This window comes from Accipiter gentilis, chromosome 31, assembly GCF_929443795.1.
Source record: "Accipiter gentilis chromosome 31, bAccGen1.1, whole genome shotgun sequence".
NCBI classification, from domain to species: Eukaryota; Metazoa; Chordata; class Aves; order Accipitriformes; family Accipitridae; genus Astur; species Astur gentilis.
The window spans coordinates 17333025-17347998 of NC_064910.1; the positions used below are offsets into that span (position 1 = coordinate 17333025).

At 44.2% G+C, this 14974-nt stretch overlaps 1 protein-coding gene across 2 annotated transcripts in view; it reads right to left on the minus strand.

Moving 5' to 3' along the window:
* Window positions 1-14974, minus strand: part of MID1 (midline 1) — a 248295-nt gene that overhangs the window by 135247 nt on the left and 98074 nt on the right. The window contains exon 1 of one of the 2 annotated variants that reach the window (XM_049834644.1): window positions 13074-13166. The exons of the other annotated variant lie outside the window; for it this stretch is intronic. The gene's annotated coding sequence lies outside the window, so the exon portion shown is untranslated. Of the gene's footprint in view, window positions 1-13073; window positions 13167-14974 lie in introns of those variants that run through there. 2 annotated transcript variants of the gene reach the window in all.

Sequence of the window (14974 nt, forward strand, 5' to 3'; positions counted from 1 at the left end):
CTATATCCTAGCTAAAATAAACTCCGAGAAATTTCCTCTGGGTGTTAATCACTCTGATTATCATTCTTTCCCACACACTAGGCAAAGATTCTTGACCTTCTGATTTGGAGCAAAACCACACCTATTAATTAATTAATTTGTCCATTATCACCTGAAGACATATGTAAGCTTTTCACCCTACACAAGAGAGAGAACAGAGTAAGTAAACAAACATCTATTGTAAATATGACTAAATCCCCAAGCTTGCTTCATTTGCTACAGTGCATATGCCATCCTAACACCGCTTAGTGAGCACATTAACACGTATTTTTGAAATCTCTAATGGATAAGTCTTAGCACAGCACTTTCAAATGAAATGGTCCAAAGCTGGGAAAATTAATTGAGTCAGTTACCTTTCAACTCTAATGGCTGGACTTATGCCTGGCCTGAAGTACAGCATTGTACAATATCTGTCCTTATCTTCTAACTGGTGTCACATCTTTCATAGTACTTTCTACTGAGATGACATATCGCAACATCAGATGTCTTTATCGTAAACCCTAGCTTTTCCCACATAATTGCAGTCATGAAATTAGTTCAGTTTTGGGGAGTAAGATTTTTGCAAAATAAAGCAACATGGTTTTGTTTTTCTGTCTGCTAAAAGCCAGATTGTCACTTCTGCAGGGTGAGTCTTTATTCACACAGTGGAAGACCTACAAGATCATCAGGCAGGACTAAGGGTCTTACAGTTGGAATGAAGCCCTTTTTTAACAGCACCTTATGGTAAAAAAATTCCCAGAATTTTTTACATTGATGCTGTCCCATACATCTAGCTTACAAATTTTAGAAATGAAGATGCAGAAAGTTATTGGTACATTTGACTTTTTAATGGATTATGTATACCTCTAGCCCTCACATGCAAGGTTTCAGCGCCTGGTAGAAAACGTTTATTTACACACACTACGTAATGACCTCAGGACTGAAAAGGCCAAACGCCTTTCAGTTTGATCAGAAAACTAAGCCTTATATTTTAGCTGCTTTTAGAGACGTTAAAAACCCAACACCCCAGAATATTGCAGTGTCTTTTAAATACCTGTTAGAAAGAAAAGCTTGCTAGGAAAATAGTTTTCCAGAGGATTTATAAAACAAAACTCCATTGATCATCCCATTACACCGTTACACTGCAACGCAAAGGCCCCTGTAAAAAACAGGTACCGTCAGGAATGGTTCTATCAAGAAGAGATAGGTCAGACAGTTTAATGGAGAAAGAATGGGAAGTTACAGGGGCTGTTGTGAGTGTTTAATCCCCTTTGTATGCTTCAGAGGTTGTCTTTATCCTCCTTACCTTTCTGTCTACTGCCTTCCTTCTCTTTGCCTCCAAGCTCTTGAAGTTTATGAACTATTCCTTTTTCTTGCATCTGTGCTTACCAGGGCAACTTCTGATTCTGCAGCACTGAAAAGTCCTATTTTCATCCTCAAGGCTTTCAAACAAGCTTCATTCACAATTTCTGTATAAAGGCTGCTTCCTCTGCTTTCCTAATGCAATTTTAAGACGAGAGTGCGGTAATCTTTTCCTTCCCCGCAGGCTCCTCCTGGTCTCCTCTCCCACATAGTTGTTTTCCCTCTGGGCCTCTCTCTGTCCCTCTCTTCTGTACTTTATTTTCTGAGTAACTTAGTCTAGTCTCAGGAATGCACCCTGGTATTTCAAAATGTACTGCTGTCAAGAAAAATAGAGAGCTGCTTCCCCTGTTGTTCTGTAGGAATAGCACACAAACAGCCAGAGCTGCCCCTTTCCTTCTCTTTCTCTTCCCTGGCATAGCACCAACCAACGGCACAAGCATCAGCCAAAAGACATTCAGAAAGACTAAAAAATACCTAGGTTGGCAAAGCCTACCTGCCTGATGAGGTTAAAAGCACATTTGGAAAGGTGAGGGATTGAGATGGCATTTCCCCTCTTTCTTCCAGACCCCTCTCTTCCCCCTGGGTTTACCCTACAGTTCTGCGAGCTCTAGTGTCCAGATGTCTGGGGAAGGAGCAGGAGGTTGAAGACAGAGGCCAAAAAAACAGGGGGCAAGAAAGTGAGGAGGCAGTATTAGAAATCCTACAGCACAGTCAGAGTGAGGGGCAGCAAAAAGGCAATAAATAAATAAATAAATAAATAAAAATCACTGGACTAGGAGAATGTACTGGAATTAGTCTGAAAACTCAAGGGAACCTTAGGGAAAAAATCAGCACCATTGGTTATTAGTCTCTCTTGGGGGATACCTACCGCATCAGCTCAAGACAAATGGGGAAATAAAGTGCATTTCTCCACAAACCTGTTTTCTCCAGTAACCGTTTCCAGATTTTCTAGACCACAACGACACAATCTGTCTTCCTAAAGCTAACTCCTCTACAATGTTTACAGGTATAAATTCATAGAAACAGACAATAGAAAAAGTCACAGAGATAGACAAATTAGACAAGATCCATGATCTAATACCCTAGGATTTCTGGTCCAGAAACACAGATGATGCTCGAGAAACAACTAAAGTCTTTCGTGGGCAATCATGCAGTAAGATCAAGCTAAAGGGGGGAAAGGTTTGGGGGTTGGGGTTTTTTTGCTATGTTGGCCAGGAAGCCTCTCTTGGAGGCTGTAAAGTAACTTTCTCAACGCAGCCATAATACGAGCTTTAACAAAGATGAATGGAATGTCCTGCACCTGGAAAGAAGTAATCCCAAGCAGCAGCACAAGCTGGGGACTGATGGGCTGAGGAGCAGCTCTGCTGAAAGGGACCTGGGGGTGGTGGCAGGCAGCGAGCTGAACAGGAGCCAGTGGTGGGAAGGGAAGGTGGCCAGCAGTCTCCTGGGCTGCACCAGCAAAAGTAGTCAGTAAATCAAAGAATATGGCTATTTCGGTCTACTTGGCACTTATTAGGCCACACGTGGAATACTGTGAGCAGTTCTGGTGCCCTCAGTTGGAGAAGTTGGGAAGGGTCCAGCAGAAGCCACCGGGATTATTAAGAGGTTGGAGAACTGGACATATGAAGAAAGGTTGGAGGAACCAGGTTTGCTCAGCCTCGAGAAGAGAAGGTTCAAGGCCGATCTAATCACACTTCTTGAATATCTAAAAAGTTAGTTATAGAGGAAACAGAGCTACTCTCTTCACAAGGATGTCTGCTGACAGGACAGGGGGCAGTGGGCACAAGCTGCTTCGAGGGAAATTCTGTCTGGGTATAAAAAAAAAATAAAATAATTCTTCTCCATGAGAGCAGCTGGAGATTGGAAGAGGCTGCCCAGGGAAGTTGTGGACTTTCATGCTGGAAATGCTCAAGATTGTTTGAGTAAGTTGTCGTAGTGACCTGTGTTGAAGAGAAGGTTGGACCAGATAATCTCCAGAGTCCAGTCTGAACTTTCTGTGAATCCCTATCCGTGCACAGTCTTGCTAGCTATATGAATAGTATTGTCAGTCCACAATCATTTTATCCCTCAGGCATGAGGCTTCTACTACTCTGGAGATAGGTGGTATTTATTTCCAGTCATTGCTAATCGTTCACAAGCAGTTTACACTTTAGTTATCTTTAAAGGGAGGAGGAGCATGGGGGGCAATAAAAGAGTTCTCCCATGACAGTTTCTTTTGCAGTCAAGGAGAGTTGTATTATGGGAGGATTTTTTTAACCTTCAGTAACAAAGCTTAATTAGGGATCAAGAACAAATGTTATAGCACAGAAGAGGCACCCCTGAACGCTCATTCTTATCAGGCTTTTGTTCCAATTAAGCTGGTTAACAAGGGATGTAAGAGCATTTGCACCTGAAGTATACTCAAAGACTTCAGATAGCTATTACAATTTTAAATTTTACTTGAGCTGAAAAATCTGAGTACGTGGGACCTTTTGAAGATTAGACGTATTGTAAAGAAATGGTGAGGAACCTGTACAGCTCTTCCTTCATTAAAATATTTCAAAAATGCAGGGAACAAGCTTATGCTGAAACTCAAGAACAAATTTCTTACGGTTCAAGAAAACACAAATGAAAATAAAAACTAAAAAAAAAAAATATCAGGAAAGAAAGCCTGGTTTTGCTCTCACACTATCACCTGATCTGTTCAGCATTTGTCACAGAGGTGCAAATTTACTCACAGACATACTTGAATAACTACAGTAACACAGTATTTTGAAGGGGGAATCCACCCCACCTCCCCAATCACAATGACTTCAGCAGAAGCAAAATCGGGTTTCAGAGCTGCCCATTTCAGATCGAGAAAGGCTAAGGAGCAAAAGGTGCAACCTTGCAATACCCTACATTGGTTACACACCAGTAAGTGGCATAGGTGTGGATGGATACGTAAAGCTAAGGAAGACACAAAGCTTTCCTTTGCTGGCACTTACCAAAACACTGTAACAGCAACAGATTATTTTTCCATTAAAGCAGAGAACAGTAGCATTTAATCCTCTAGTTGTTCCCTGACTTAAGTCCTGGCAAACACAAAGTCTTGCCTTACAAGTCCAGATGGTAGGAGAGAAAAAAAGAGCGTAAACATAAATATGAAGGAAAGTCCTTGTGATTTTGTTGAAGACTAAAAAAAACACCTCAGTTTTTCCAAGAGAAATACTGATGACTTCATATGACACCTTACATTTCACAAGGAAAGTATATGGCATAATTCCTTTAATCCACTCTATTTTACATAAGTGTCTAGGTAAAGTTAAAAATGCTATTTTCTAGTGATGAAAAACATGCATGGGAAAGGTGTACATGGCTACATGAGTTAGCACAGTGATTCTTTATTCATGAACTTTAATGAGCTGTACATGCAAAAGAGACGAGATACTTTTCAGAATTTGTAGGTATAATTTTGCTGTGACTAAATTCGCTCCTTTTTGTTGCACAGAGGACATATATAAAACGGAAGCCAGTTTCAGGAGGTTTTGTTTTGTATCAGTTTTTCCCAGATCTCTAGAATTAGCCTGAAGGATCCTTTTAGAGAGCAAGTAAATATATATAAAATATTAGGACAACACTGCAATGCAAAAAGGATGTTAAATTGCTCATCCAAGGAGATGACATAACGAATACTGACATAATTTCCAAGCAGCAAAGCAAAACTAGGTCAAATCACATTGACCTATCTAACATAATAAGCCCTTTTTTTTCAGATTTTTACAATGTAGACTGTGTCTGCAGGCATTAATGTCCCCTGTTATCAATGTATAGTGTTGTCACTCTGCTTTAATGTCTTATCACCATGTTGTGTTAATTAGACCAAAACAATATAGTGCACTTTTGAACTGCTTAACTCCCAGTTTGAAATCTCTGCCTAAACTATACTTCTGAGGTTATCCAGTTCAAAATGAAGTCAGTCATTAACTCTTTACGGTCACTTGTTTGAATAGGTCCTACTAGGCCACTCATAGCGTAACTTTGCATACAACTCAAAATCTAAGCTTCCTAAGTTGCATATTATTTGTCAAAAACAAGGTCTACATAGCTCACACCTGTCAGGGAGCAAAGCTCACGCTAATTTTGATGCCACTTAACACAAAGCAGAACCCAGGCATACGCACTCTCTTGAGCATCACGTGGACAAATCTGTTCAGTGCTGGGCCACCATGCGTCCCTGCCCAAGAGCTTTATCCACATGCGGTGCTCTGAAAGGGACAGTCCTTCTTCTTGCTCAGGGCAGCCTTCCCTTCCCCTGCTCTTCTTGTTCCTCTGCACCTCAGATTTACAGCACATGTGTTTTTCAGTGAGACTATAAACGGAGTTGTGTAGGTTTCTGCCTACAGCCTCTCGTGACTCGCCCAAGAACAGAAACAGGAGAAGTGAGAGTGGTATCTGTCTGTATCCCTGCCTCCAGAGCTGAGGTGGGAGCAGAGACCAGGCTGAGAGCTTGAGGCCCCAGCTACCCAGGGAGCTAGAGCTGGTCGGGAAAGAGGAAAAAAGCTGAGGCAGGAGACAGAGGCAGACCTTGGTGGTCCACAAAGCAGAAGTTGTCAATAGAGTTTACATTTTCCTGTTTAATACACAGATTTTGCAATAAGGGCAGAACCTTAGGGGGAAAACCCCAACACATCAGAGGATAAAGCTTCCTCCAACACTTTCAAAGCTTGCTTGGTGATGAATAGTATCGTGAAACTGGGATGCTGGCTGTTCTTATGACAGAGTGGCTGAATTTGGCAACTCCAATTCTAAATATATAAATATGCATACGTAAATGTGTAGTGCTCCTCTTTTCTTTTTGTTTTCTTCTTTTTTTTTTATGTCTCCAATTACCACTCAGGAAGAAAAAGAAAAAAAACAATACACAAAACAAACCAAATAAAGAAATCCAACAAAAAAAAAAGAAGGATCATGTTTCCATATGGGACATCTACTGACAAAAGAAAAGAATTTTTCTGAGAATCATTTTGCTGTAAAATACTGATTTCTCAGTATGTTTTGGAAGAAAACATCAGTCTCAGCTAACGCTCAGAATACAGGTTCCAATAAAAAAAAACAAACCAGAAAGGGAGATCCCAGAGATGGTCGGAGGGGGGGGGGGTCTCATCTGAGCAAGCTCTCTCTTCACCTGAGTCTAAGTAGTGCATCGGCTTGCCAGTATCACAAATGAGTCCAACCTACCGCTGTGGTGGGGGGTCCCTCTGAGCTCCTGCTGCAGCTGTTCAGTAATTAAATACCTGCAGACCCAAAGAGCCAAGTTAATGCCATTAGTCATGGGCACCTGCTCGGGACGCAGGGTGCCGAAGGGAGGCGGCGGGCGATGCCGCGGGCCCACAGGTGCACAGGCAGCACAAGGCGGCCGGGGCGCAGCGTGACGGGAAGCTGTCGGCGCCACCGGAGGCGTGAGAAATATGTTGGCCTCCCCACCCCAAGATGTGGAGCGACTGTCATAGTGTGTCACCAGCTCCTTTCTGGGGCCATGAAATATCCCTCCATAAATATTTTCGTTACTATGAAAATGTAGTCTATCACACTACAATGAAAAATCCTATCATCAGCCCCGTGGATCTCCTCATTTACTGTCCCACTAAGCCAGGAGTAAAAGCCTGGACTCTCTTTTATTTGTTTTACTATCTTAAAGTTGTTCTTGTACCCAGCTATCTCAACACTCATGCAATCGCAAAAGTTTTATCATACTTCAGGGCCAAACAAACATCGCCTATTTGCCAGCTTTTTTGTCTTCCCGCGTCCCCCTGGGAAGATATAAATCATAATGATAACCAACCATGACACGACAGCAAATAGGAAAGAATTTTAACGAATTAAGAGCTATTTTTATTGTTTAGAAGAGAGATCTATTGTTTAAAAAAGAGATTGTTTATTGTTTAGAAAAGAGATCAAAATCAGCTTCCTACCCTTTAGCGCCTTTCCCAGCCTTCAGACAGAGTGGATTCTGCACTGCAAGCCAGGGATCTCAGGGATATACAGTAATTCCTTACAGCTTGCTAAAGCATTACAAGCTCTAAGCTGCACAACTGTAATAAAAGACTTCAAACCCAAGAAAGAATGGCGTACCCTAAGAAGTCTGAAATTCAGTTCAAACTCCAGCACACATTCAAAAGGCTATTCGCATGGTTGTATGCGAATACAGGTCTGCTCTTTTCTCTCAGCTCAGTCTTCACCCTCAGCCAAATCAAATTGTTTGTTTCTCCAAATCAAACTGTTTCTCCAAATGCTGAAGCATTTACTGAGCTTCAGCATATCCCCTCAGCGTTACCGCGACCTCCTCATTCCCCGCAGTTCACTTGCCTTGACCCCAGGCTCCAGCAGCCCCCTTACCTCTGGTGCTACTCTGCGGAGGGACTCTGAGCTCTGACAACTTTTTGCCGGGCTCAGAAGCTGTTGAAGCCCTCCATGCCGCTGCTGCCTGCCTCCCAGTCCCTCCCAGCTGGGAAGCCCTGGGACCAGGCAGCGGTGGGAAGGCAGCAGAGTGCTGGGCAGGCGGGAGGGAGAGAGCTGGAGACAGATCTCATCAAAGGTAGGAGGCCTGGTGGGGATCAGAGAGAGGGAGATACACATCTAAATAATTCAGGCGCTAATAAAAGCTTTAGGTTGGGTTCTGTTCAAGACGTGAAACAAAGCTGAATTTCGATGTATTTCAGGCTGCCATCAATGCAGAATGCGGTGTTACTTAATAACCCGACACTGACAAACCAACATTATTTTAAGAGTATTCCGCATAAAGTTAATGAGGAAAGTGGCTATGCCTGATTTTGTGGTTTTATAGCTTTAGCTTTAGGTTGAAATTCTACCATGTGAAGATTTTGAGAACTTCAAGTCTGACCTCTACAGGTAGGCTGCTGAAATAGGTACAGTATCTTTTGATCACAAATTGTACACAGGACTTTTAGAAACTGGAGAAAGGTAATGGATCAGATGATGCTACATAACATCAGGTTAGCATCATTGCATCTCTAAAGCCATATTTTAAAAAACACTACTATCTGTAGCATCATCTGTGGTAATTTGGTTCCTACAAACACCTTCTTGCAAAATGCATATACACTGCAGCACCACCAGAAAAAGCTTATCCAGCATGAGCATTTTTACATTCAAAAGTGTTTTGCTTCTGCTTTTTATTATCCCTCCCCCTTCCTCCCCAATCTTCCATATGATCTGCTCTTTCAGAGCTGCAGAAACAAACGTTACTTTGAAACCGATAACATCCATTTGCGTTTTGCAAAACTGATGTTTTTAAATGCCCTGATTGGTGCCACCTTTTCCTAATCAGAACCAACCACTCTAACAAACTACCCTTTGTCCGGGGATCCCGTCCCCTCTGTTCCCACCAACGTACAGCACATGTTGCTATAGCTACCCTGCATGTCTATTTACCACACAAGTGATCAAAGGGAGCAGACAACACACATACACACACGCACAAAAAAACCTCGCCAGGCTTCCTACCGAGCAATGTCCAGCCGCTAATTAACTGATACACTCCCAGCCTGTGGACTCTGTACACTTGTTTTCTTTATTCTACGCAGTACACAAAAAAAAAGCGGCATTCTCCGAGATGCTCATTCTTCCCTTACAGGCCAAACAAACAACAAAACGTCCCAGGAGGAACTTTAAAAGAGAATTTCCTAAAGCAAGGCTAAGGATTACAGCACTCCAGGATAAGAATACAGCTTTTCTACTGAGGAACACATTAAGAATTTTAAAAGGTATGCAAAAGAAAATAGGAAATAAGAAACACATGCTAAGAACTTCAACAGCTGTAAGGAAAGGGGCTGATTTTGAATTTTGCATGTGTTTTGCACTGAAATTGTATGCAGCATTTATTCAGTTGGTGAATTATAGGCACACTAAAAGCTATGACTGCAGTCGTGACAAGTAATTGTAATGGCTTTATGTGCCTTAGAAACACAGTTTTTCATTTTTAGGTGGCCTGTCAGTTAACAGTTGTTTTGTTGAATGTGATGAAGGGCTCAAGCCTGCCTTGATCAAAGTCAATGGGGCTTCAATAGGAAGAGGCCAAAATAAGGAGTTGCACTTGTTGTCAGTGACGCTCCCACGAGCTGCACTTAGGGATATGTTGTGGGCGAAAGTGAGTGAAAATGAAGTATTAAAATTCATAAAACATTTGATTTTCTGTGAAGTAGGCTTAGGGAACTTAAAACAGAGCCCACAGTGCCCTCTCCAGTTCTGCAGCAAGCTCGGGGAATCCAGCCACGTAACTGTGTCCAGCCACACGAAACCACTGCGCTACCACATGAAGGCTGAGCATCTTCTCAGGCGTTTCCATCACTTGCAAGTTTCCTTAGGAGTTTCTTTTTAAGTAATAAACTGAACCAATTACTCTGCAAATCAGAAAATGTGTTACCTGCAAAGGTTTGTTTGGGTTTTTTTTGTCAGGTTAGCTGGGGTTTTTTTGTCTTGCAACCATGTTAGATACCTTTAAAAAAATTGCACTTCTGGCTCCTAAAGCTAGTCTTTTAACATGCTAGCACACTCAAATGGGTTTATTTCCTGTGGATGCTTAAACTTTACAGGTACACAGTGACCAGTATGTTTTCCCAGATGTCACATACACATCAATAGGATAGAAATTTTCCCATGTTGGTTACTGGAGCTTATATGTGAAGTCATTCAGACAGCAAGGGGACACCTCTTGCTGAGGTTTTCAATTACCACCTAAAAATGACTGTTTCCTTATACCATCTCATTCACAAATCTCAACGCGACATTTACACCACCCCGTTACCTGCTAGAGACTTTTGGTCTTGCACAGTGGTGAAGTAGGTTGAATCCTACCAACTCAACAGGCCGCATATTACATTTCTACAGCAATTCCTGCACTTCTATTGGGGAAATTAGCGCATTTGTCTTGCTACGTACAGTTCTGTACATGCGGGCTGCCTTTGGGCCAGATCAGTCATCAGCATAATACACTTAGGGCCAGATCAGTCATCAGCATAATCCATGGTTTCACTCCAACACCCGCAACACACTGCCTGCTCGATGGTTAACTCCGCAACCCCAAATTAAGCTGTAGCTCCCACCAAGAGCCTCTCAAGGTGGGAGCAGTTGCTCGCAGAACCTGGTAAGAGGAAGGAGTTAACTCACCCCTGACTGCCTTACAGCCAGCTGGTGTAAGGGCAGGGGAGCAAGAGAAGGGCAGGGAAGGCAAGGGGACAGGTAGGGGGGAAACGGGGGAGAGGGAGGATTGCTGGGCAAGGGAGAAGATGAGGTAAAAAGTTCTTTGTTGCTCTGAATGGGATGGCAGTAAATGGGCCAACAGAAGAGTCACCTTCGGTATATTCCTCTTGCCCGTAACAACTTCAACCTAGAAGCAGGAGCAAGGGCTCCAGCTGCACATGGCCTTCCCGCTCCTAAGCGTCTGCTGCAATGGAGTTCCTGAACGTTTTGTACGCTTAGTTGGCAGCTCATCACAACCTCCGGTTCCCACTACAGCGTGCAGTCTGCCACCGTGGGCCGATGCGCCCCATGGGTCTGTCCCCCCGCCTCTCCCTTCACCGTCAGCTCCCTGGATTTTGTCCCTCAGGCCCTAGCAGCGCGCCCAGACTTTCCCCGCCAAACTGAAAATATTTGCGCGCAACAAACCAACCAAACCCGTAGGAATACTTCTAAACTGTTCGCTTGGCACGGGGAGAGGGGAAGAGAGAAACCGCAGTCGGAGGCAGGTGTTTAAACAAACTCTGGCAGGGCTTCAGCCGGCGCTCCCCACCCACGCCCCACCGGGAGGGGACACTGCGGCGGGGGAGAGGGGCGCCGAGCCCGCCCGCCTCAGGAGCCCGCGTCCCCCTCAGGAGCCCGCCCGCCTCCGCCCTCAGGAGCCGGCGTTCCCCTCAGGAGCCGGCCCGCCTCAGAAACCCGCGTCCCCCTCAGGAGCCCGCCCGCCTCAGAAACCCGCGTCCCCCTCAGGAGCCCGCCCGCCTCAGGAGCCCGCGTCCCCCTCGCTGCGCTGCTGCGGGGGAAAAGGAAGGAGGGAGGGAGGGAGGCAGACACCTACGGGGCCGGGCCCTACAAGAATAAGCCCGCCTGTGTCTGTGCCTGCACCTCTTTTTAGGCTGGAATGTCTCCCTCCCCTCCTCTTTTGGCGGCGGAGGGAGGGTTCGTGTGTGCATTAACACACACACCGCCCCCCCCCCCCCCGCCTTCTGACTTCCTTGCCTTGCTCTTTTAACCCACCATCTATGAATCTTCATTACCCGTGAAGCCTTATACCTTAGGTAGAAGTACTTCAGGAGAGGAAAGGGCACGTTTCACAGAGCGTTTTACTTTTTATTATTGCCATCCTGTAGCATTGCTGCTGCTTTCTCATTCCTCGTTGGCAACCCCCTGTGCCAAAGTACCCTCTTGTGGTGATAATCATTTCTGATGACTACGTGCATCCAACTGACCAACTTGAGCTATGCGGTATATAAAATGCCCTTCATTTTGCTTCGCAAGGACAAGAATTCCCCTCTCTCCTTCAAGAGCCATAAAAGCATTTTTTTGGCTAGTGGGAGAAAGAAATACCTTTACTCCTCCTATCACCTTTATCCTCCTTTTCTTCGGCCTTCCCCACCTCCTGTAACTTACAGAGAACTGGTGTAAGGAAGCTGAGATTTCCCACCACGGTTTCAGAAAGTGAGCGGAAAACAAATGCTCCATTTGCACTACAGGTGCAAAATCCTCACACATGCGTTCCCTGGACACGTACTATAAAAATCCCACTGAGAGCCGAATGAATAACACCCACATAGAAAAGAACCCAGAAGACTTCTCTCATTTCCTCATATTTACCCATTGCCTACCTAGAAAATAACATATTAAGTGCAAGTTTCAGAAGTGGACTGGCAAGGCTTTTTAAACTGGGACAGATCTCCGATTCAGTCTTAAGATACAGCCCAGCCAGTTTTCCTTGCTCCCACAAGGCTCTTCTAACCGTACATTGTTGTTGTAAAACTACGAACAGTGAGAATCAAAAACATTTTGCCACTGTGCCTTTTAACTGTGAGAACGAGAATAAAAGCTCCTTTTGTCTCCTCAGGTGAATAGAAGTCTTGAAAAAAACCTCATTTGAATAATCTTAGGGGGAAAAAACCCCTAGAAAACCCATCTTAAAGTACTTTCGTGAAGCAGTAAGACAGCTTGAAACTACTACATTTTAAAACAATCAGAAGATTAAAGCACTGGCAGGCAAGAAACTCACGCAGAGCTGTTTAATAAATTATCCCTGGGCTGAATTATTGGCATATTTAAGCTTATAACACAGCAAGTTCTTTCCTTTCGCATGTCACAAACAGGGCTGCGAGACAGCCTACACAATGCATTTAAACCATGGCAAACTGGAATTGATTTACATCCCTCGCGAACCGCTTTCGTGCCCCGAACAACCCCGAAAGGCACAATGACCTGCATGGCATCACTGCCTGCCAGGAGGATTACGCAAAACCCCCTCAAATCGGTTAAATTCCCCCCCCCCACCCCTTTCCCCAGCCCGGAAACTTCCTCTTGACAAGGCTAAGAAACAAGAAGGGGGCATTGGGGGGAGCAGCTGGAGCTCCGCAGGGCTTGGTACCGGTACTACCCGGGGCCGGCGAGGCGAGCCCGTCCTGGGCTGCCCGGGCTGGCCTGGCCGGCCTCGGCGGACAGCGGCTCCTTACCTGCCTCATGGTGAGATTCCCATCATCCATCCAGCCGGCGAGGGGCTGCTCACACTGCGCTGCTCCCGGCAGCGCACAAATCCATCAAGTTTCCCACCGTAAGCAAGTTTTTCCACCCCTCCTCCTCCCTGATTTTTTTTTTTTATTATTAATTTTTTTCCCCCCCTTTTTATCCTTTGCTGGGGGGGGACGGGACTCTTCTTAAGACAATGTCAAGTTTCCCAACCTTCCTTCCCCAGCCTATTAAAAGTCGGGAGCGGGGAGGCAACTGTCCGCCTGGCTCTTATTTCAAACCACAGCACAGGGATGTAGTAGTTGGCTGAATTAGGCCATGAAATAGCCTCGCCAATCAGGAGGAAGGGGAGGGAGGCAGAGCACATAAAGGCTGCCTACACGAGGATTAGGAAAGCTTTCAAGGATTTAAAAGACTGAAAGCAGCTGGAAACAGTGTCTAGGGCTACAAAGAGGGAAGTCAATTTGCGGTGTAAGAGATTATTCCCATTCTCATCTAACTGCTCTGGGTCTGCCTAAAGCTTAACGGGCTCCCAGGACTTCAGCAAGAAGATGTGAATGTCCAGTTGAAACTACTGAAACGTCGGGGTGACGCAGAAACACTTAACAGCCGCCCGGTAAAGTGGCAATATCCCGTACTAGTCGGAGCCACATGCGCTCCAGAAGCACCAATTTCCTCACGTCAGATTAAAAAGTAAATTACATAATGACGTGAGCAGCAAATAGTAAAATACAGTCTGCCACCTACATCAAGAGCAAGTGTCTGTCTGCCGGAAGGAACAGAAGTACGTGTGTGAATCCATAGGCTTTGGAAATATTTTGTTGCAAAGTTTTATTTGCTTCCGTAGCAAATATTTAATCATCCATAGCATTAGAACGTTATTCACTTTCCCTTCTTTAGGGAGGGTGATTTCCTCATTCCTGAAGCTTAGTTCTTTATGCAGGGTAACACTGGACCCCACATGCAACTTTAAAGAAAAAATAATAATAGATTTTGGGTTTTTTTCAGATTTTAACAATGAGATCAGCTTCTATCTGCTGCCCCTTGGTGGCTCTCATTAAAATAAACAAACAAAAGGCAAAATGAAAAATCCCAAATCTGAAGTACAATTGCTATTTGAGTTACACATTTCTTCAGTAAAAAACCACAACCAACCAAACAAAAAAACAAACCTGCAAACTCATACCACCCATTCTTCTCCAGATTCTTTGCCTCTAACTTAATATCAGTTCAGAAGCCTGTTAGTTTCTCTGTTCCGCTTTAAATGGAAATCTGCCTTTTGATCTCTGCGGACAATCAGGCAAATCTAATGTCTGAAGAAAAGCCCCAATATCATGGATTTGCTTCTGCAAGGGCTTTATCTACCAATGCGAAAAGTAGTCACTATCCAGAAAAATTCCTATCAGTACAAGAAATCTTATTGAATTGAGCTGCAGAAAAAAAAAATATTACAATGATGTGCTGCCAGGAATTTAATTAAAGGCTTCCTGAAATATATTTCCTTTCAACGTATGATAAGCTCCAGCACTGGGTATGTCACAGGGAAAGAAAGAAAAGATCTGAAAAATTTATTCATTTGCTTTCCCATTTAAAGACAATAATGATTTTGCTCATAAGTGCAACTAAGAAAGGAGTTTGTGTAATATTGGCACTGTCCAGCTCAGAAGCCAGGCATGGATGGAGGGAAAACTTGATTTAAAGCACTATTGCACTTTATCCAGGGCCTTCTGTGCTCTTGCCTGGTCCATGCCCTCCGGTGGAAGAATCCAGTTATATGCTTTAAAGTACAACAGAAACCAAGTCTCTCCAGGGATCATCAACACAGCGCGTTGCATAAGGGTAAGACCAACCACTTACACTAGCCATCGTGGAGACAACTTAGCGATCC